Source organism: Theropithecus gelada, chromosome 16 (genome assembly GCF_003255815.1).
Source record: "Theropithecus gelada isolate Dixy chromosome 16, Tgel_1.0, whole genome shotgun sequence".
Taxonomy (NCBI): domain Eukaryota; kingdom Metazoa; phylum Chordata; class Mammalia; order Primates; family Cercopithecidae; genus Theropithecus; species Theropithecus gelada.
In genome coordinates, this window is record NC_037684.1 from 2,964,258 (window position 1) to 2,984,450 (window position 20,193).

General features: G+C 44.2%; 1 protein-coding gene and 1 pseudogene across 2 annotated transcripts in view; both read left to right on the plus strand.

The window, feature by feature from the left end:
• Positions 1–10,583: 10,583 nt before the first annotated feature.
• Positions 10,584–10,707, plus strand: LOC112610533 (annotated as a pseudogene).
• Positions 10,708–14,651: 3,944 nt separating this feature from the next.
• Positions 14,652–20,193, plus strand: part of TAOK1 (TAO kinase 1) — a 172,736-nt gene continuing 167,194 nt past the window's right edge. The window contains exons 1-2 of one of the 2 annotated variants that reach the window (XM_025361611.1): positions 14,652–14,776; positions 15,144–15,212. The gene's annotated coding sequence lies outside the window, so the exon portion shown is untranslated. Of the gene's footprint in view, positions 14,777–15,058; positions 15,213–20,193 lie in introns of those variants that run through there. The other variant, XM_025361612.1, reaches the window with a different exon arrangement.

Genomic DNA, 20,193 nt, shown 5'->3' on the forward strand with positions numbered 1-20,193 from the left:
CCGGGAGGCAGAGGTTGCGGTAAGCTGAGATCATGCCATTGCACTCCAGCCTTGGTGACAGAGTGAGAGACTCTGTCTCAAAAAAAAAAAAAAAAAAAAAAGAAAAGAAAAGATGCTGATTTGCTGATTGTGTGGCTTTAGGTAAGTTCTTATCCCTCTCTGGGCTTCACTAGAACAAAAGATCACTGCTCCTCTTCACTCCAGGAAATTAGGAGGATTGGTTGAAGTTTGTGTAAACTCCAGGTGAAAAGTTAAGTACAGGATGGTATTATCCTTGGCACTGAGAATCCCGGAAGTGTTTTTGCACAATCAGGTCAAATGCCATTGTTCAGTTTATGTGATCACCAAAGACTCAGCTGACACAGAGTTATGGTTTGACATGGTTCCTTTGTTCCAGATAATAAACATGTGTAATGTCAATTATACTAATTGTGTTTTGTTCTAGTCGAAACAAGAAGGAGGCTGGTGATGAGGCTGGGACATCATACTTCATTCTCTCTGACCAGGCGCACTCTGACAACACGTTTTTCCTGTCTCTCTTTGTAACTGGTAATTAGGTTCTCAGCTGAGCTGTCAGGAATCTTGATAGGTTTCCCAGGCAGTCACCATCTGACAATTTACAACTTTGGGCTTTTCACAACTGGCGTGTTCCCTTCCAGGGAACGAAAGTTTCTCAATCCTATGTTCCTCCTATCATTCAAATAGTCTGATCTGAGATAAATGCTAGCTTTCTCAATGCATTATCTAATTCCAAAGCAGACTGTTGGGTCTCTTAGCAGTAATGGGGAAAATCTCTGTGTTCATGTGTGTCCTGAGCAATAAGAGCTGCCCCTATGGTGTGATAAGGGAGTGAAGGTCATCAAAGCCAGAAGTGGCACGGGTGTATGGGAATTTAACATAGCCTTTCAAAAGGAGAGGAAATAATAGTAAAAATTAGTAGAGTTGCTTTTTCTTTTTTTTTTTTTTCTTGAGACGGAGTCTCGCTCTGTCGCCCAGGCTGGAGTGTAGTGGCCGGATCTCAGCTCACTGCAAGCTCCGCCTCCCGGGTTTACGCCATTCTCCTGCCTCAGCCTCCCAAGTAGCTGGGACTACAGGCGCCCGCCACCTCGCCCGGCTAGTTTTTTGTATTTTTAGTAGAGACGGGGTTTCACCGTATTAGCCAGGATGGTCTCGATCTCCTGACCTCGTGATCCGCCCGTCTCGGCCTCCCAAAGTGCTGGGATTACAGGCTTGAGCCACCGCGCCCGGCTAGAGTTGCTTTTTCTTTCTTTTTAAAAATAGACGGATCACGAGGTCAGGAGATCGAGACCATCCTGGCCAACATGGTGAAACCCCGTCTCTACTAAAATACAAAAAATTAGCCGGGCATGGTGGCACGCCTGTAGTCCTAGCTACTCAGGAGGCTGAGGCAGGGAATTGCTTGAACCTAGGTGGCGGAGGTTGCAGTGAGCTGAGATCGTGCCACTGCACTCCAGCCTGGCAACAGAGCAAGACTGTGTCTCAAAAAAAAAAAAAAAAAAAAATAGAGATGGGGGCCGGCCACAATGGCTCACACCTAGCACTTTGGGAGGCCGAGGTAGGCAGATCACCTGAGGTCAGGAGTTCAAGACCAACCTGGCCAACATGGTGAAACCCCATCTCTACTAAAAAAAATACAAAAATTAGCCAGTCACAATGGCTCCCACCTGTAATCCCAGTTACTCGGGAAGCTGAGGCAAGAGAATGGCTTGAAACTGGGAGGCGGAGGTTGCAGTGAGCCAAGATCGCACCATTGCACTCCAGCCTGGGTGACAAGAGTGAAACTCCATCTCAAAAAAACAAAAAAAAAAAAAAAAAGGAAACTTTAAAAAAAAAATTTTGTACAGGTGTGATAATGATATTGTGGTTTTGTTACAATAAAGGTCTTTGTTACAGATACATACTGAAGTATATACAGGTGAAATGTTATAATTTACAAGAGGTTTATTTAAAAATACTCCAGGGGCCTGGGAGAGGTGGCTCACACCTGTAATCCTAGCACTTTGGGAGTCTGAGGCGGGTGGATCACAAGTTCAGGAGTTTGAGACCAGCCTGGCCAAGTAGCCTATTTCTGCTAAAAATACAAAAAAATTAGCTGAGCATGCTCTACTAAAAACAAAAAAATTAGCTGGCATAGTGGGGCATGCCTATAATCCTAGCTACTCGAAGCAGGAAAATCACTTGAACCTGGGAGGCAGAAGTTGCAATGAGCTAAGACTGTGCCAGTGCACTCCAGTCTGGGTGACAAAGTGAGATTTGTCTCGAATAAATAAATAAATAAATAAGTAAACAAACAAACAAACAAATAAATAAAAATACTTCAGGGGTGTTGAGTGGGTGTGAATGGCTCATGTCTATAATCCCAGCACTTTGGGAGCACTAGGCAGGAAGACTGCTTGAGTTCAGGAGTTGAAGAGCAGCCAGGGACACATAGTGAGACCTCTATCTCTACAAAAAAAATTTTTTAATTAGCTGAGTATGGTGGCACACACCTGTAGTCTAAGCTACTCGGGAGGCTGAATGCAGAGGACTTCCTGAGCCCAGGAATTTGAGGCTGCAGTGAGCTATGATTGTGCCACTGCACTCCAGCCTCGGAGAGAGAGTAAGACCCTGTCTCTAAAATAAATTTAAAAAAAAAAAAAAAAAAACTCCAGCAGGGAGAATAAGGGCTTATGGCAGAAGAGGTAAAAGAGAATGATAAAGTGTTTGTATGAGTTCAAGCTAGGTGACAGACACGTGGAAGTTTATTATTTATTGCACTCCTTTTGAATATATTTGAAATTTTCCATAAAAAAATTTAAAAATACTAGGGAAAGCCTGAATCTCTTTCCACTCCCAAATGTATGAAATAACTAGAAGAGAACATTCTTGCTATCACAATTTCAGGAAAAGAGATCAGGATTGGAGGGGCATCTTTTAAGGGGTAGGTGAAGGAAGAGGACCCTGCCAGGACAGGAAGGTGGAAGGAAATCTGGTTTTGAGTGGTGTTGAAAAAGCCAAGGAGGAATACAGTTTCAAGATGGAAGGAGTGTCAATGATGTCAAATACTGCAGATGACAGGAAGAAAAGTATTAAATGACTTGACTAGACATTGCAACCAGGAAGTCAGTCTTGACCTTGGCAAGATCAATTTCAGTAGAGGTGGGAAGATAGATAATTTGGAATTCCAAGAAGCTTGGCTGTAGACAGAAGAGACGAAAGTAATCTTTCTTTTCTCCCCAAAGAAGAAGAAACTAGGGCATGTTTTTAATGCTGAGGGGGAGTTGCCATCTGAGAGTGGTTGACAACATAGGTGAAGAGAGGAATGACCAACTCGAAGAGCAAGGACCCTTACTACAAGAGGTAGTGTTGAGAACAAATCATATACACATCCCACTGAAGCAGATAGCTTGCTTTTCGGATCCTTATTTTAATTTTAATTTTTTTATTTTCAAGACTGAGTCTCGCACTGACGCCCAGGCTGGAATGCTGTGAGCCACTATGCCTGGCTGTGAGCTTTTAAAACAAACAAACAAAAAGCAGGTTTGGTGCAAGGGCTCACACCTATAATTCTAGCACTTTGGGAGGCAGAGGTGTGAAGACTGCTTGAGGCCAGGAGTTTGAGACCAACCTGACCAATAAAGCAAGACCCTGTCTCTATTTTTATCTTTTATTTTTGGAGACAGAGTCTTGCACGGTCGCCCAGGCTGGATTACAGTGGCATGATCTCAGCTCACTGCAACCTTTGCCTCCCGGGTTCAAGCAATTCTCCTGTCTCAGCCTCCTGAGTAGCTGGGACTATAGTCGCACACCGCCACGCCCAGCTAATTTTTTTTGTATTTTAGTAGAGATGTGTTTTCACTGTGTTGCCCAGGATGGTCTTGAACTCCTGAGCTCAGGCAATCTGCTCGCCTCGGCCTCCCAAATTGCTGGGATTACAGGCGTGAGCCACCAAGCTGAGCCTTTTTTTTTTTTTTTTTTGAGACAGAGTCTTGCTCTGTTGCCCATCTCACTCAAACATGTCTATAGAAGGATGCCTGATAGAAGTGTGATTTTACAGACCGGAAAATAAAGCTGATCATGTACAGAGTTTCTTCTTGAGCTCTATATTCTCATATAATGTGATCCATTTTGTGAAAATCTTTTAAAAATGCCAATCCTTTTAAAATGCCCTGCACATGGAGGCAACAGATTCTTCCATTTTAACCCATAAGGGCCAAGGTACTTAGGCCAAGTACGCAACAGTTGGTAGAACACAATTCAATATAAGAAAGTCCTGACCTAAAAACCTTTTAGTATCAAGTACCTATCAGATACACATCTGCACCAAGCCATTAATAAGTTAAAGAAGCCACCTCAGGCCGGGCGTGGTGGCTCACACCTGTAATCCCAGCACTTTGGGAGACTGAAGAGGGTGGACCATGAGGTCAGGAGATCGAGACCATTCTGGCTAACACAGTGAAACCCCGTCTCTACTAAAAATACGATAAATTAGTTGGGCAAGGTGGCGGGTGCCTGTAGTCCCAGCTACTCGGGAGGCTGAGGAATGAGAATGGCGTGAACCGAGGAGGCGGAGCTTGCAGTGAGCCGAGATGGCGCCACTGCACTCCAGCCTGGGCGACACAGCGACACTCTGTCTCAAAAAAAAAAAAAAAAAGAAGCTCCCTCAGAGTCCAAAATAAATCCAGCCCTGAAGAAATGAAGCAGTGGATGGAAAAATAGTACAATACAGCAGCAGTTAAAAACATTGACTTTGGGCTGGGTGCGGTGGCTCACACCTGTAATCCCAGCACTTTGGGAGGCCCAGGTGGGTGGATTGCAAGGTCAAGAGATCAAGACCATCCTGGCCAACATGGTGAAACCCTGTCTCTACTAAAAAAAAAATACAAAAATTAGCTGGGCGTGGTGGTACACGCCTGTAGTCCCAGCAACTTGGGAGGCTGAGGCAGGAGAATTGCTTGAACCCAGGAGGCGGAGGTTGCAGTGAGCCAAGATTGCACCACCACTGCACTCCAGCCTAGAGACAGAGTGAGACTCAGTCTCAAAAACAAAACAAAAACAAATTGACTTTGGGTTGGGTGCAGCGGCTCATGCCTGTAATCCCAGCTACTCAGGAGGCTGAGGCAGGAGAATTGCTTGAACCCAGGAGGTGGAAGTTGCAGTGAGCTGAGATTGTGCCACTGTACGACACAGTGAGACTCTGTCTCAAAAAAAAAAAAAAAAAAAAGACATTGACTTTGGAGTTTCATGTAGAAGGTCGGTGACTGCCCTTACTTTGTGTCATTTTCATAACCAAGCTGAGGATTCTTTTCTTTATCTGTAAAATGGGGTTAATGTTACCTTCTTCAGAGGGTTGTGTGAAGATTAAGTAAGTTAGATTAAGTAACATGTAAGGTGCTTAGCACCATGCCTGGTCCATGGAAAATGTTTTAAAGTGTTAGCTATTACTGTGTATGTGTAAGGAGGTAAATATTCATCCCACTTCTCTGACACTATCTTCTGGTAGGCATCCCATGATCAGTGCATCACGGTTGATTGTCTGGGACATCTGTGACTATAGGAAGGGTTGGGCAGCATGTTTGTGGACTGAGAGGTTTTTGGAATGTATCTTCAGAACCAGTTGGTGATTTTGTTATGCCCTTTGCTTTGGCTGACATCTGCCAGGATTAAAAAAAATCTACATCAATTCCTACCAGATTTCTGCCACACAGCATATGAAACATAAACAGCTGGCAATCAAAACATAAAATAAGTTAGTATTTTATTGGCTTGGGATTTTCTTTAGGCTTCCTCTTTGGACTTCTCTTTACCAAATAGGAGTAATATACTAGTAGGAAGTCTTTTGGGGCCAGGTGCAGTGTTTCACGCATGTAATCCCACGAATTTGGCAAGCTAAGTCAGAAGGATCACTTGAGGCTAGAGTTCGAGACCAGCCTGGGCAACATGGCTGGACCCTGTCTCTACAAAAAATAAAGGTTAAAAAATTATCTGGGCATAGTGGTGTGTGCCTGTAAGTCCCAGCTACTTGGGAGGCTGAAGCTGGAGGATCCCTTGAGCTCAGGAGTTCGAGGCTGCAGTGAGCTATGATCACCACTGTACTTCAGCCTGAGTGACAGAGCAAGACCCTGTCTAAAAAAACAAAGAAGAAAGAAAGAAAAAAGTATTGTGGTTGAAGGTGACAATTCATGTCAGCCTTTTTTTTTTTTTTTTTTTTGAGATGGAGTCTCGCTCTGTTGCCAGGCTGGAGTGCAGTGGCCTGATCTCAGCTCACTGCAACCTCCGCCTCTCGGGTTCAAGCAATTATCCTGCCTCAGTCTCCCAAGTAGCTGGGACTACAGGCGTGCGCCACCATGCCTTGCTAATTTTTGTATTTTTAGTAGAGACGGGGTTTCACCATGTTGGCCAAGCTGAACTCGATCTCTTGATCTCGTAATCCGCCCGCCTTGGCCTCCCAAAGTGCTGAGATTACAGGTGTGAGCCCCTGTGCCCGGCCCAAATCAGTTTAAGGTTGGGAAAAACAAAATATATTAGGCCCTGTAACTGAAAAATCAGCGCCGCAGGAGCTTAAAAAGTTTTGTTAAGTGTTTGACTCTGTCTCCCTTTTTTCTGTCTCTCCACACACCACACCCAGCTCCCAATTCCTGGGTATTTTTCTCTATAGATTGAGTTTTGTTATAAAGTTGAGTGTCCATATTGGGGCAGGGGATACAGCTGGTGAACTGGGGACTTGGGTGCTTCCCACTGCTGCCACGTAGTTTAATACACCTCAACACTGAATGCTGCCATCAATACTGTTTACACACAGGAAATGAACAAGGAAAATTTCTAATATCTGTTTTAATCAAATGCTTCCTTTGGCCAGGTGCAGTGGCTCACGCCTATAATCCCAACACTTTGGGAAGCCAACGCAGGCAGATCACTTGAGGCCAGGAGTTCGAGACCAGCCTGGCCAACATGGCGAAAACCCTTCTCTACTAAAAATACAAACATTAGCCCAGCATGGTGGTGCATGCCTGTAATCCCAGCTACTCAGGAGGCTGAGGCACGAGAACTGCTTGAACCCGGGAGGCAAAGGTTGTGGTGAGCCGAGATTGTGCCACTGCACTCCAGCTTGGGCAATAGAGTGAGACTCTGTATCAAAAAAAAAAAAAAAAAAAAAAGCTTCTTTTAATGGTATGTTGTATTATACCCACAGCTCTCTCCTACTCACTGCGGAGACCTCTCCTGCATAACCTGCTCTCTCCTACTCACTGCTCAGAAACCCCTGAAGAAGGGACAGAGGTCTGGCCCGGTTATCATATGGCACCATGAAAATGATTATCATGAAACTTGCCCTTTATTTTTCCTCTTCATAAATTTACTCAACACAGAAATGTTAGAATATTGTAAATGTAGAATTTGAAGGCATTTGAAACTTTGTGAGGATGAGATCAGAACTTGGAGCTTATGAACCATAGACATGCTTCTATAAGCAATTTAAGCAGGTTTCACATAGATCATACGGAGGAAAGCTTGCATCTTGGTAGTTTATTTTATGCAACAGAGGGATGCTGGATGAGGGAGATGGGGTCTGCATAGGAAGAACTTCCAGAGAAAGTCTAGATTTACATCATCCCAGTTTATGAGCCCAAAGGCAAAGGAAAACTTCTCACTCTCACAAAGCAGTATATAAAATCCAAATGAACATCTCTGAGTGGTCCAGCTTGGGCTCTGTGTCATGTGCCCTTCCCTGGCCCAGTTGCTTCACCAAGGGGTGAGCTACTTTGGCTGCCCACGCTGTGGTGGTGTGCCCATCTGTAGCAAGAGGCCCAGAGTAATAACTCCACAAGCACTCCACAGAACAATGGAGAGGAAACTTCTCTAAGAACTGTAGAGTACTTTAAAAAAAATGGGTTTTTTTGAAACAGGGTCTCACTTTGTCACCCAGGCTTGAGTGCAGTGGTGTAAACAGGGCTCACTGCAGCTTCAAACTCCCAGACTCAAGTGATTTTCCCACCTCAGCCTCCCTAGTAGCTGGGACTATAGGTGCATACGAGCACACCCAGTTAATTTTTGTAATTTTTGTGGAGACGGGGTTTCCCTATGTTGACCAGGCTGGTCTCAAACTCCTGAGCTCAAGTGATCTATCTACCTCAGCCTCCCAAAGTCCTGGGATTGCAAGTGTGAACCACCACACCCGGCCATAGGGTACTTTTTGCCAGAAGAAGAGGGAGAAATTTGGGACAGACAAGAACAACAGATGTTCACTACAAGTGGAATGGAACTGCTAGTGAGGCTAACTGATATGTTTTTGTGGGGATGCTAGCTACAGTAGAATATATTAGCACTTGTGGTCAGGTGAAAGAAAGCAGTTATCACCTGGATACAACAGAACTTTCATATCCAGACAGGATCTTCACCATAAGTCTGAGACATGGGTAGGGCATATTCATTTTACAGTATACACTTTTGGGAGTCAAGAGACACAGAGAGGCCGGGCGCGGTGGCTCAAGCCTGTAATCCCAGCACTTTGGGAGGCCGAGGTGGGTGGATCACAAGGTCAGGAGATCGAGACTATCCTGGCTAACATGGTGAAACCCCGTCTCTACTAAAAATACAAAAAACTAGCCGGGCGCGGTAGCGGGCGCCTGTAGTCCCAGCTACTTGGGAGGCTGAGGCGGGAGAATGGCGTGAACCCGGGGGGCGGAGCTTGCAGTGAGCCGAGATCGCGCCACTGCACTCCAGCCTGGGAGCACAGCGAGACTCCGTCTCAAAAAAAAAAAAAAAAAAAAAAAAAAAAAGAGACACAGAGAAGCATAGCAGAAAATACATAATTTACATGGCAGGACCAGCTATAACTGGTATGTACATCAGTTTGGGAAGCAGGTGACCACAACACATTCTTAGAACCTTAGACAATCCTGAAAACAACTGACATGTATAAGACTCTAGAAATACCCATCAGCCAGGCACATAGCGCCAAAGTGACAGTAACCTCCAGAGAACTCTAGCATGTGTGTACATCTTTTCCTAGAGTTCTTGATCACACTAACCTTTGCAGCAGCTATTCTTCCATACACTCCAGGCAAACAGCTTTCAGTCACTCTTCTTGACATCTCCCACACCTAACCCAATTTCTGACACATAGGAGAAAATGTTTGCAGAATTATTGAACTGATAGCAAACATTTGTTGAATGTCATTATGTACATTATGCTAAGTTTGTGGACATAGATATAAATAAGACAAACATTCATATGCTTGTGTAGATCACAGCCTGGTGGGAAAGGCCAAAAAATAAACAGTTCTGTGTGAGGACTATTTGGTTGCAAACGAAAGAGAACCAGACCCAACGTAGCTTAAGAAAAATGGGAATGTTTTGGCACGCACATGCCAAAAACTCCAGGGTCAGGACTGACTTTAGACAGAATTAGTTCCAGGTCCTCAGTGATCTGGTTTTGTCTCCAGAATGTGTTTTCCACTGAGTTGCCTTTGTTCTGGGGCTTCACAGCAAAAGGAAATAGCAATTCCAGTCTTTATATTCTCTTAAGGAAATAGAATGTAGTGGCTCTGAGAATTGCTTGAACCTGGGAGGTGGAGGCTGCAGTGAGCCGAGATCGTGACACTGCACTCCAGCCTAGGCAACAGAGTGAGACTCTGTCTCAAAAAAAAAAAAAAAATATATATATATATATATATAGGCCGAGCATGGTGGCTCATGCCTGTAATCCTATCAATTTGGGAGGCCAAGGCGGGCAGATCACAAGGTCAGGAGTTCGAGACCAGCCTGGCCAATATGGTGAAACCCCCTGTCTCTACTAAAACTACAAAAATTAGCCAGGTGCAGTGATGCACGCCTGTAGTCCCAGCTACCCAGGAGGCTGGGGTAGAAGAATTGCTTGAACCTGGGAGGCAGAGATTGCAGTGAGCTGAGATCGCACCACTGCACTCCAGCCTGGGCGACAGAGCAAGACTCTGTCTCCAAAAAAAAAAAAAAAAAAAAGAAAGAAAGAAAAGAAAAGAAAAAAAAGAATATAGTGGTTCAGGGTGAAAGCTGAGTTTGACAACTGGCTTCACCACAAACCGGCTATAAGAACTTAGATAAGTTAATCAAAATTCTTCTCTGTGCCTCAGTTCCACTCTCTCTCTCTCTCTTTCTTTCCCTTTCTTTTTTTTTTTTTTTTGACAGAGTCTCACTCTGTTGGCCAGGCTGGAGTGCAGTGGCACTATCTCCTCTCACTGCAACCTCTGTCTCCTTGGCTCAAGCAATTCTCCTGCCTCAGCCTCCTGAGTATCTGGGATTACAGGTGTGTGTCACCATGCCTGGCTAATTTTTTCACCATGTTGGCCAGGCTGGTCTCGAACTCCTGACTTCAGGTAATCCGCCCACCTCAGCCTCCCAAAGTGCTGGGATTATAGGTGTGAGCCACTGCACTAGGCCCAGTTCCACCATTTCTAAAAGGGAATATTAATTATACCTACCCAATATGGTTATTGTGAGGAGTAAATAAGTAGAGTGTTTAGAACTCTCTCTGGCATATAATCGGCACTCAATAAGTGTTAACTATTTCACTATTTTTGTTAATATCATCATCATCAAATTTCAGAAACTTTGCATAGTGGCAGTATTGTAACCAATGAGATTTATCCGAGGTATGATTATTGCTCATTGAAAAATCAAAGGCTGGGCACAGTGGCTCACACCTGTAATCCTAGTACTTTGGGAGGCTGAGGCAGGCAGATCCTTTGAGGCCAGGAGTTCAAGACCAGTCTGGGCAACACGGCGAAACCCATCTCTACAAAAAACCACAAAAATTAGCCAGCATGGTGGCATATGCCTGTAGTCCCGGTTACTTGGGAAGCTGAGGTAGGAAGATCATTTGAGCCTGGGAGGAGAGGTTGCAGTGAGCCAGGATCATACCACTGGACTCCATTTCGAGAATTTAATACATATATTACATTTTCGGGAGAAAGTAAGAAAATTTATTTCCCAAAAAAGCCAGAGAAACTCTTATTACACCCATTGGCTCTAATTGGATCATGTGCCCATCCCTGAGCGAGACTGGAGGATGGTCATACATACACTGTATACACGGATTGCTTAGGCCTGATCAACATGCTTCTTCCCTGGAGCACAGATCTACTATGGCCAGCCTGGTCTCGAACTCTTTACCTCAGGTGATCTGCCCATCTCAGCCTCCCAAAGTGTTATAATTACAGGCGTGAGCCACCACGCCCGGCCCAGAGTTAATTTTTATTCACGAAACTCACATAACAGGTTTATTTATTTCAGTCGTTTTGTTGGTTAAAGAACCAAGATTTTTTTTTGTTTTTCAGAGTGATTATTCTTTTAATACCTTTACTTCTCATCAGGTCCTAATTCTTATTTGAACAAGATTCCCCCTTTTGGGTCTGATAATTGTAAAGTACATGCAAGTGACCTGCTTTTTTTTCTTTTTCTTTTCTTTTCTTTTTTAAATACATTTATTTATTTATTTATTTATTTATTTATTTATTTATTTATGTTATACTTTAAGTTCTAGGGTACATGTGCAGAACATGCAGGTTTGTTACATATGTATACATGTGCCCTGTTGGTGTGCTGCACCCATCAACTCATCAGCACCCATCAACTTGTCATTTACATCAGGTATAACTCCCAATGCCATCCCTCCCCTTTCCCCCCTCCCCACAATAGGCCCCGGTGTGTGATGTTCCCCTTCCCATGTCTAAGTGATCTCATTGTTAAATTCCCACCTATGAGTGAGAATATGTGGTGTTTGGTTTTCTGTTCTTGCGATAGTTTGCTGAGAACAATGGTTTCCAGCTTCATCCATGTCCCTACAAAGGACATGAACTCATCTTTTTTTATGGCTGCATAGTATTGCATTGTATTCCATGGTGTATATGTGCCACATTTTCTTAATCCAGTCTGTCACTGATGGACATTTGGGTTGATTCCAAGTCTTTGCTATTGTGAATAGTGCCGCAATAAACATACGTGTACATGTGTCTTTATAGCAGCATGATTTATAATCCTTTGGGTATATACCCAGTAATGGGATGGCTGGGTCATATGGTATTTCTAGTTCTAGATCCTTGAGGAATCACCACACTGTTTTCCACAATGGTTGAACTAGTTTACAATTCCACCAACAGTGTAAAAGCGTTCCTATTTCTCCACATCCTCTCCAGCACCTGTTGTTTCCTGACTTTTTAATGATTGCCATTCTAACTGGTGTGAGATGGTATCTCATTGTGGTTTTGATTTGCATTTCTCTGATGGCCAGTGATGATGAGCATTTTTTCATGAGTCTGTTGGCTGAATAAATGTCTTCTTTTGAGAAATGTCTGTTCATATCCTTTGCCCACTTTTTGATGGGGTTGTTTGTTTTTTTCTTGTAAATTTGTTTTTCTTTGTAGGTTCTGGATATTAGCCCTTTGTCAGATGAGTAGATTGCAAAAATGTTCTCCCATTCTGTAGGTTGCCTGTTCACTCTGATGGTAGTTTCTTTTGCTGTGCAGAAGCTCTTTAGTTTAATTAGATCTCATTTGTCAATTTTGGCTTTTGTTGCTGTTGCTTTTGGTATTTTAGACATGAAGTCCTTGCCCATGCCTATGTCCTGAATGGTATTACCTAGGTTTTCTTCTAGGGTTTTTATGGTTTTAGGTCTAACATTTGAGTCTCTAATCCATCTTGAATTAATTTTCGTGTAAGGAGTAAGGAAAGGATCCAATTTCAGCTTTCTACTTATGGCTAGCCAATTTTCCCAGCACCATTTATTAAATAGGGAATCCTTTCCCCATTTCTTGTTTTTCTCAGGTTTGTCAAAGATCAGATGGCTGTAGATGTGTAGTATTATTTCTGAGGGCTCTGTTCTGTTCCATTGGTCTATATCTCTGTTTTGGTACCAGTACCATGCTATTTTGGTTACCGTAGCCTTGTAGTATAGTTTGAAGTCAGGTAGCGTGATGCCTCCAGCTTTGTTCTTTTGACTTAGGATTGTCTTGGCAATGCGGGGTCTTTTTTGGTTCCATATGAACTTTAAAGCAGTTTTTTCCAATTCTGTGAAGAAAGTCATTGGTAGCTTGATGGGGATGGCGTTGAATCTATAAATTACCTTGGGCAGTATGGCCATTTTCACAATGTTGATTCTTCCTATCCATGAGCATGGTATGTTCTTCCATTTGTTTGTGTCCTCTTTTATTTCACTGAGCAGTGGTTTGTAGTTCTCCTTGAATAGGGCCTTTACATCCATTGTAAGTTGGATTCCTAGGTATTTTATTCTCTTTGACGCTGTTGTGAATGGGAATTCATTCATGATTTGGCTCTCTGTTTGTCTGTTATTAGTGTATAAGAATGCTTGTGATTTTTGCACATTGATTTTGTATCCTGAGATTTTGCTGAAGTTGCTTATCAACTTAAGGAGATTTTGGGCTGAGATGAGGGGGTTTTCTAAATACGCAATCATGTCATCTGCAAACAGGGACAATTTGACTTCTTCTTTTCGTAACTGAATACCGTCTATTTTTTTCTCTTGCCTGATTGCCCTAGCCAGAACTTTCAACACTATGTTGAGTAGGAGTGGTGAGAAAGGGCATCCCCGTCTTGTGCCAGTTTTCAAAGGGAATGCTTCCAGTTTTTGCCCATTCAGTATGATATTGGCTGTGGGTTTGTCATAAATAGCTCTTATTATTTTGAAATACGTTCCATCAATACTGAATTTATTGAGAGTTTTTAGCATGAAGGGCTGTTGAATTTTGTCAGAGGCCTTTTCTGCATCTATTGAGATAATCATGTGGTTTTTGTCTTTGAAGAACCAAGATTTTTTATGACTGTACTTTTAGTGTTACTGAATAAGTACTGAAAGGGTTTTCCCTTAAAAAAAAAAAGTTTTGAGATAAAAGAATATAAACTGTACTTCTTCTTTGCATTGGAGTCTTTAGTTTGTTTGCTGCTCTTGTTCCAAAACTTCTCATTACTCAACTTACTAAACCCACAGACACTTTTCAAGAAGTTATCTCTTTTCTACCATCACCAATATATAGGGTGGCTTAGATCTGTATTTCCAAGTCTTACTGTCGTTCCAAGAATTACTATCAACTATTAGAATCTCAAAAACTCAACTGCATACTGATTGCGCTGCCCAGTGTACCTCTGAATCCCACCGGGGAGGGGGTGTCAAACCAAGTTGTGCAGGAATGGGATCCACACTCCAGGGCAAACTTATTCGTAGGATCAGTGGCGGGCTTTGGAGGTGGGAAGCCGGAAGGAAGGGGAGTGCATATAAACTCTTCTGCAGATCTCCGGGGTGAAATGAGTGCACCTGATGCCCGCATGGCATTAGAAGCTCCCTGAACGCAGTGAGGGTATGCTGGACAGAGGCTGGGACTCCGGGCCACCGGGACAACTCCGCCCATAGCAAGCGTTGCGCGCTCCTGTGATGGCGCGCGCGCGCGCATGTAGTCGTGTCTCGCGCAGGGTCGGGCCTGTCAGGCGGGAAATCTCGCGAGATCAGAGACGGGGCTGACGGTCGGGAGGAGGGGAGTGGTGTCGGGGAAAGGGGGGGAACCTGGGCAGCGGCCGGGCTCTGTGGCTTCAGGGCTCGGGGAGAGAGAGGGAGGGTGGCAAAGAGAGTGAGTCGGTGCCGCCGCCTGCCTGAGGAGAGAGGAGGGGTCCCGCTCGCCCTGCGCCCTTCGCGGGCCGAGCGCACTAGGCACTCGAGAACATCTGAGGCCTCCCAGCCCCGGGGGACCCCGCCCCACCGTCCGCCGGCCGGCCCGCGGCCTCTCTTCCCTTTGTGAGCGCCCCCTTCCCAGGGGTGGTGGTGGTGGCGGAGGGCTGCGCGTGGGCCCGCCCGCCGAGGGGCCGCGGCGGGGGACCGAGAGGGCCTCGGCTGTGTGAGGACGAGAGGCGGCCGAGGCCCGGGCCGGTTCCCCCGAGGCGGCAGCGGCGGCTACGGCTCCCGGCACTTCCCCGCGCCATCTTAACTGAGCCCAAGCGCTAAGGGCGCCTCCTCGACCCCGGTAGTCCCTTCGCCCCCCCCCCCCCCCCCCCGCCCCTTGTTGCAGAGCTTGGGCTGGGCGGCTCGCTGGGGCTCTTGTGGGGGGGGGGGGGCGGCGGTCTGTCGCCGGGCCCCCTCCTCCTCCTCACTCCTCACCCTCCAGGGTAGCGGCTACCAGAGCGCTGCCGGGGGCTGCGCCTGCCTGCTCCGCCCCAGACCTGTCGGCGAAAGGGTAAGGGCACCTCTGCTTTGGGAAAGGGAGATATGGAGGGGGGCGGGGAAATTCGGCCCACTCGGGCCTGTGTGTGGAAGACGGAATGTGGGGGTGGGGTGGGGGAGGGAGACAAGGAGGGTCTGTGATTCTGTGGGTGGGGTGAAGAAGCTGGTGAGCTGGGCGCCCTCCCGTTTTAAGGGGCGAGAGCAATTCCATTCCTTTTTCCTGAGGGTCACCGGAAGGGGTGTTGGAAGGGGGATGTTTCGAGGAAGGTGTGGCTCTCACAGGGAGACTGGCTTGATGTGCACCCCGGTTTAAAGGCGCGAGGTCCCTTTCCCCTCTGGTGCCTCTGCTCCTCCCGCTCCTTCTCCTTTGTAGTGTCTGTGTATTCTTGGGAAGGGAGACTGCTCTGAGTGGCTTGCTGGGTGGATTCCACCCCCTAGCACAGGAAATCTATACCCCTCTTCTGCAGGGGTGATGGAAGCGTTTCTCTCCCCCTACCCTTCCCCCTTCCCCATCCTCTAGTCTACTGCAATGCTGCAGAAGTCCAAGGCAGTTTCTTCATACACAGACTCATGTATACACAGAAGGGAGGGGGAGCAGGAGAGGGAAGTAATGGCGCTTCCCTTTAAAAGGTTACTCTTTTTCCTTTGGTTTTAAATCGATGACAGTACCGTTTTAATACTCTTCCCCTGAGATCTGTCCATGGGAAGTGTATCTGCTCCTGGTGTTATTGTTGGAGGATATGGCCTCTCCAGAGGGACTCCTCTTCTGTTAGAACAGTTTTGGTGTCTCTCTTTTTGAGAGATGTCTGAGTTGACATTTTTTTGTGAGCAGGTTGGGTTTTAGTTAGAATTCAATAAAATAATTTTGTACCTCCTCATCCTCATTTCCCTTTTCTTTTTCTATGACTTTTGTAGTTCATTGGCCAGGCGCGGTGGCTTACGCCTGTAATCCCAGCACTTTGGGAGGCCGAGGCGGGCGGGATCACGAGGTCAGGAGATCGATACCATAACACTGTGAAAACCCGTCTCTACTAAAAATACCAAAAATTAGCCGGGCGTGGTGGCGGGCGCCTTTAGTCCCAGCTACTCGGGAGGCTGAGGCAGGAGAATCGCTTGAACCTGGGAGGCGGAGGTTGCAGTGGGGCGAGATGGTGCCACTGCACTCCAGCCTGGGCGACAGAGCGAGACTCTGTCTCAAAAAAAGAAAAAAAAAATATTAACAATTATTACATACAGACAGCCTGTCTGATGGGCATTTCTCCCTAAGCTGCGAATTTTTAGGGTTAATACTGTTTTGTATAATATTGAAATTGGAATTTTTTGAAAATGGTTGGGTTACAAACCTTTCTGCAGCTGTTGCTTTGTTCTTATTAATCTGCCTAATTATTCTGTGATCTATTTTCTGTAGTCAGTCATTTTTTCACTTCTTTTGCTACCTATCATATTTGTCTGAAAGCAGATCATCTTATCTGATTTACAGTAGTACTTGTTGGTTTTGTTCTTAGTTGAGTAGAAATAAATAAAAATTTAAACATTCTGGAAATGTGCTGCCAAGTGCTTTTTGTGACCAGAGTAGTTTTCAAGTCTCCATGTACTGATGATACATTTTTTTCTTTTTAAGTGTTTAGTAAATACTGGTGATGTGATTTTAAAATATTCCACATATGACTATTAGTAGAATTAAATTATTTTTTCCCAAAGTGAAGAAGACGACTAAAATGTGTACAGATGAGTTGTCTTTGGTGTATTTAGTGTTTTCAGCTCTACTTAGTGACTTATTTTTAAATATTTCCAAATGCCATCTGCATTTTATGTTGTCATTAAATGTTGTCCAATAGAGCTTTTTTGGTGTGTTTGTTGCATTTTGAAACCTGTTTTAAGATAGGGATTTAAAGATGTTAGTAGTAGGGCCAGGCACTAATTTAGTTTCTGTCATTTTATATCATGATTTTGATGTAGGAGGCATGGTATGTTAAATAAATTTTATTTATTTTTTTCCTCAGAAGACGGAATTCTCTTTACTTTCTTTATTGCCTTTTAATGGTCATCTCAATTCATTGAAGTGAAATAACACTATTCATTTGGGTATTTATTTCATGGGACAAAGCTGCATGTTGTTGATACGTAGAGTTTTCTCCATTATGGCAAATTATGCCAGGAAGTCTAATTCTCCGTATTATGGCTTGTTGATAATTAATTCATATATACTAGCATGTGTTGATCGAAGCATACTGCTCAGTAAAGAGTGACTGCTTTTACCTTGGAAAGTTGCAGGCAGAGAGGATTTATCAATAGAGGCTACAAAACTTAAAGGATTTACACAGGGTGTAGGTTAACTACTTGCTATATTTCACCATGCTATAATTAAGGAGTACTCTTTAGGACAACTGAAAAAAAAAACAAACAAAAAAACCTCTTTTTCAGAGCTGGTAGGAATGTTGCCTAAAAGTAGAAAAGTATGTTCATGATCAATTAAATACATTATTAAGGAAAAATTGCCTGAGGGTTATTTCAGATAACCTCTGATGCCACTGTCAGAAAGAAAATGCTGAGAGCTGTTAGTCTGAGTTGATTCCAGATTAGTATGGCACTTCTTATGTTTCTAAATAGTTCATCTACAAAATGGCAGTGTAAATCACTTCCTGTTCTTTCACAACTGGCTCTTTCACTGGATTCTCTTTTAATGACTTAATTTTTGGCATTCTGATATCTGATTTGTTAATTTGGTTATAATTCTCATGTTTTATAGGTGGAAGAATTTCTGAGAATCAGCTGAATTTAAAGGCTTTTAATAGTCTAAGATTATCTTGACAGTAACAAAACTAAACTAAAGGATAGTATTGCAAACAAATTTAAACTCTGAGAGGTTTTAAAGAAATACAGCAATGTACAGGATCAAAAATGTGAGTGCACTGAATAGAAAATAATTATTGTATTTTTTATAATGTCGATTTTGGGAGAAGTGCGGATATGGCAGGTAATTGAATGGGTAGTGATATAAAATAAGCTTTCTGTATAACAAGGTATATATATGATATTTGGGCCCATGTTACGATGCCATTTTAACAATAAGAAAACAACTCATTAGTTAACAGGATACTAGAAAGACTGGATGCTCATAACTAACCATGAGTATTATTTATTTTAATAATTTGCCAGTTCTTAGTAGACATGAATATTTAGTAAATCCAGAAGTTACCTAGGGGTCAATTGTTGGCTTTGAAATTAGAGTTGAGATTAATCTGTCTTTCATGTCTTTCACCTGGAAATAAATTCTGTGTTTTGCATTTGGCTTATTTGTATATTAAAATCACTTAATTTTTTCATTTGTATCTCTGTTTTGTTTTCAGTGGTCTTTATTATAACAACTAATTGCACTCATACTAATTTAATCTTTTATAAATGAGGAGCATTTTTGGTACATACTAGTTGAGGGCTGATGTTTGGATGGGGATCATATATGAACGAATCTCTTCAAAAAAGTATTTCTGGGCTGGGCGAAGTGACTCAGGCCTGTAATTCCAGCACTTTGGGAGGCTGAGGTGGGAGGATTGCTTGAGGCCAGGAGTTCAAGAGCAGCCTGGGCAACATAGCATGACCCTGTCTCTATAAAAAAAATTTTTTTTTAATTAACAGGGACTAGGTGTGGTGGTTTATGCCTATAATCCCAGTATGCTGGGGGCTGAGGCAGGAGGATCACTTGAGCCGAGGAGTTTGAGGCCAGCCTGGGCAACATAGTGAGACCCTGTCTCCAAAAAATAAAAAATGAAAATATTATGGGGTGTGATGGTGCATGATTGTTGTAACTGCCTGGGAGGCTGAGGTGGAAGGATTGCTTGAGCCCAGAAGATGGAGGCCGCAGTGAGTTGTGATCATGCCACTGCACTCTAGCCTGGGCGACAGAGTGAGACTGTCTAAAAACAAAACAGAAGCCGGCGTGGTGGCTCAAGCCTGTAATTCCAGCACTTTGGGAGGCCAGGGTGGGCGGATCACCTGAGGTCAGGAGTTCAAAACCAGCCTGGCCAACATGGTGAAACCCTGTCTGTACAAAAATTAAACAAATTAGCTCTGCATGGTGGTGGGTGCCTGTAACCCCAGTTACTGGGGAGGTTGAGGCAGGAGAATCACTTGAACCTGGGAGGTGGAGATTGCAGTGAGCTGAGATTGTGCCACTGCCTGACAGTCTGGGCGACAGAACGAGACTCTATCTCAAAACAAAATGAAACAAATAAAAAAGTGTTATTTCTCTAATAAAGTTTCGCATAAAATTGAGAAGTTCATTAAGCAGAGTACCAACATATGCTCACTTACCTTTAGGTATGTGGACTTTTTTTTTTTTTTTTTAATTTGAGACAGGGTTTTTGCTGTGTCACCCAGGTTGGAGTGCAATAGGGTAATCACAGCTTATTGCAGCCTCAGCCTCCTGGGTTCAAGTGCTGCTCTCACATCAGCCTCCCAAGTAGCTGGCACTACAGGTACATCAGGTACATGCCACCATGTCTGGCTAATCTTTTTTTTTTTTTTTTTTTTCCTCTGTAGAGATGGGGTTTTGCCACGTTTCCCAGGCTGGTCTTGAACTCCTCAGCCTTGGCCTCCCAAAGTGCTGGGATTACAGACATGAACCACTGCAGCCGGCCTGACTTCTGTACTTATTACTAATGGCTGGATTTTAAAAATTATTCTTCAGAGGCCGGGCGCGGTGGCTCAAGCCTGTAATCCCAGCACTTTGGGAGGCCGACGCGGGCGGATCACGAGGTCAGGAGATCGAGACCATCCTGGCTAACATGGTGAAACCCCGTCTCTACTAAAAATACAAAAAACTAGCCGGGCGTGGTGGCGGGCGCCTGTAGTCCCAGCTACTCGGAGGCTGAGGCAGGAGAATGGCCTGAACCTGGGAGGCGGAGCTTGCAGTGAGCCGAGATCGCGCCACTGCACTCCAGCCTGGGTGACACAGCGCGAGACTCCGTCTCAAAAAAAAAAAAAAAAAAAAAAAA